This window comes from Hypomesus nipponensis, chromosome 24 (genome assembly GCF_054491055.1).
Source record: "Hypomesus nipponensis isolate SF chromosome 24, ASM5449105v1, whole genome shotgun sequence".
NCBI lineage: Eukaryota > Metazoa > Chordata > Actinopteri > Osmeriformes > Osmeridae > Hypomesus > Hypomesus nipponensis.
Genome location: NC_140384.1, coordinates 315,001 through 317,500, shown reverse-complemented (window position 1 = coordinate 317,500; position 2,500 = coordinate 315,001). Strand labels below are relative to the sequence as shown.

Sequence of the window (2,500 nt, the reverse complement as noted above, 5' to 3'; positions counted from 1 at the left end):
AAAGGGGCTGGAAGCTGTTTTCATTTTGACACGAGAGAGAGAGAGAGAGAGAGAGAGAGAGAGAGAGAGAGACCACCTTGCATTGTCAATTGCCAAATCTGTATATGGATAAGTAGCCTATGGTTGTCAACTTATTTCGTACGGCCATACCAGCCTGGCAACGCCCGATCTCGGAAGCTAAGCAGGGTCGGGCCTGGTTAGTACTTGGATGGGAGACCGCCTGGGAATACCAGGTGCTGTATGCTCTTTTGCTCATTCACTTAGAAACTGAAATCTTGCAATATGCACAAGTAGTCCTTCATGAAAGGGGCTGGAAGCTGTTTTCATTTTGACACGAGAGAGAGAGAGAGAGAGAGAGAGAGACCACCTTGCATTGTCAATTGCCAAATCTGTATATGGATAAGTAGCCTATGGTTGTCAACTTATTTCGTACGGCCATACCAGCCTGGCAACGCCCGATCTCGTCTGATCTCGGAAGCTAAGCAGGGTCGGGCCTGGTTAGTACTTGGATGGGAGACCGCCTGGGAATACCAGGTGCTGTATGCTCATTCACTTAGAAACTGAAATCTTGCAATATGCACAAGTAGTCCTTCATGAAAGGGGCTGGAAGCTGTTTTCATTTTGACACGAGAGAGAGACCACCTTGCATTGTCAATTGCCAAATCTGTATATGGATAAGTAGCCTATGGTTGTCAACTTATTTCGTACGGCCATACCAGCCTGGCAACGCCCGATCTCGGAAGCTAAGCAGGGTCGGGCCTGGTTAGTACTTGGATGGGAGACCGCCTGGGAATACCAGGTGCTGTATGCTCTTTTGCTCATTCACTTAGAAACTGAAATCTTGCAATATGCACAAGTAGTCCTTCATGAAAGGGGCTGGAAGCTGTTTTCATTTTGACACGAGAGAGAGAGAGAGAGAGAGAGAGAGAGAGAGAGAGAGACCACCTTGCATTGTCAATTGCCAAATCTGTATATGGATAAGTAGCCTATGGTTGTCAACTTATTTCGTACGGCCATACCAGCCTGGCAACGCCCGATCTCGTCTGATCTCGGAAGCTAAGCAGGGTCGGGCCTGGTTAGTACTTGGATGGGAGACCGCCTGGGAATACCAGGTGCTGTATGCTCATTCACTTAGAAACTGAAATCTTGCAATATGCACAAGTAGTCCTTCATGAAAGGGGCTGGAAGCTGTTTTCATTTTGACACGAGAGAGAGACCACCTTGCATTGTCAATTGCCAAATCTGTATATGGATAAGTAGCCTATGGTTGTCAACTTATTTCGTACGGCCATACCAGCCTGGCAACGCCCGATCTCGTCTGATCTCGTAAGCTAAGCAGGGTCGGGCCTGGTTAGTACTTGGATGGGAGACCGCCTGGGAATACCAGGTGCTGTATGCTCTTTTGCTCATTCACTTAGAAACTGAAATCTTGCAATATGCACAAGTAGTCCTTCATGAAAGGGGCTGGAAGCTGTTTTCATTTTGACACGAGAGAGAGAGAGAGAGAGAGAGAGAGACCACCTTGCATTGTCAATTGCCAAATCTGTATATGGATAAGTAGCCTATGGTTGTCAACTTATTTCGTACGGCCATACCAGCCTGGCAACGCCCGATCTCGTCTGATCTCGGAAGCTAAGCAGGGTCGGGCCTGGTTAGTACTTGGATGGGAGACCGCCTGGGAATACCAGGTGCTGTATGCTCTTTTGCTCATTCACTTAGAAACTGAAATCTTGCAATATGCACAAGTAGTCCTTCATGAAAGGGGCTGGAAGCTGTTTTCATTTTGACACGAGAGAGAGAGAGAGAGAGAGAGAGACCACCTTGCATTGTCAATTGCCAAATCTGTATATGGATAAGTAGCCTATGGTTGTCAACTTATTTCGTACGGCCATACCAGCCTGGCAACGCCCGATCTCGTCTGATCTCGGAAGCTAAGCAGGGTCGGGCCTGGTTAGTACTTGGATGGGAGACCGCCTGGGAATACCAGGTGCTGTATGCTCTTTTGCTCATTCACTTAGAAACTGAAATCTTGCAATATGCACAAGTAGTCCTTCATGAAAGGGGCTGGAAGCTGTTTTCATTTTGACACGAGAGAGAGAGAGAGAGAGACCACCTTGCATTGTCAATTGCCAAATCTGTATATGGATAAGTAGCCTATGGTTGTCAACTTATTTCGTACGGCCATACCAGCCTGGCAACGCCCGATCTCGTCTGATCTCGGAAGCTAAGCAGGGTCGGGCCTGGTTAGTACTTGGATGGGAGACCGCCTGGGAATACCAGGTGCTGTATGCTCTTTTGCTCATTCACTTAGAAACTGAAATCTTGCAATATGCACAAGTAGTCCTTCATGAAAGGGGCTGGAAGCTGTTTTCATTTTGACACGAGAGAGAGAGAGAGAGAGAGACCACCTTGCATTGTCAATTGCTAAATCTGTATATGGATAAGTAGCCTATGGTTGTCAACTTATTTCGTACGGCCATACCAGCCTGGCAACGCCCGA

General features: G+C 47.4%; 6 non-coding genes and 3 pseudogenes across 6 annotated transcripts in view; all 9 read left to right on the top strand.

The window, feature by feature from the left end:
• Positions 1-136: 136 nt before the first annotated feature.
• On the top strand, positions 137-245 carry LOC146228134 (5S ribosomal RNA; annotated as a pseudogene).
• Positions 246-427: 182 nt separating this feature from the next.
• On the top strand, positions 428-546 carry LOC146228133 (5S ribosomal RNA). The gene has a single exon (XR_014742478.1). It is a non-coding gene; the product is annotated as a 5S ribosomal RNA (ribosomal RNA).
• Positions 547-702: 156 nt separating this feature from the next.
• LOC146228132 (5S ribosomal RNA) lies at positions 703-811 on the top strand (annotated as a pseudogene).
• A 194-nt stretch (positions 812-1,005) lies between these two features.
• Positions 1,006-1,124, top strand: LOC146228131 (5S ribosomal RNA). The gene has a single exon (XR_014742477.1). It is a non-coding gene; the product is annotated as a 5S ribosomal RNA (ribosomal RNA).
• Positions 1,125-1,280: 156 nt separating this feature from the next.
• LOC146228130 (5S ribosomal RNA) lies at positions 1,281-1,399 on the top strand (annotated as a pseudogene).
• A 182-nt stretch (positions 1,400-1,581) lies between these two features.
• LOC146228129 (5S ribosomal RNA) lies at positions 1,582-1,700 on the top strand. The gene has a single exon (XR_014742476.1). It is a non-coding gene; the product is annotated as a 5S ribosomal RNA (ribosomal RNA).
• Positions 1,701-1,880: 180 nt separating this feature from the next.
• Positions 1,881-1,999, top strand: LOC146228128 (5S ribosomal RNA). The gene has a single exon (XR_014742475.1). It is a non-coding gene; the product is annotated as a 5S ribosomal RNA (ribosomal RNA).
• A 174-nt stretch (positions 2,000-2,173) lies between these two features.
• On the top strand, positions 2,174-2,292 carry LOC146228127 (5S ribosomal RNA). Its single transcript, XR_014742473.1, has one exon. It is a non-coding gene; the product is annotated as a 5S ribosomal RNA (ribosomal RNA).
• Positions 2,293-2,468: 176 nt separating this feature from the next.
• LOC146228126 (5S ribosomal RNA) overlaps positions 2,469-2,500 on the top strand; it is a 119-nt gene continuing 87 nt past the window's right edge. Inside the window, exon 1 of the ribosomal RNA XR_014742472.1 lies at positions 2,469-2,500. This exon is cut by the window's right edge and continues 87 nt beyond it. This is a non-coding gene — a ribosomal RNA (5S ribosomal RNA).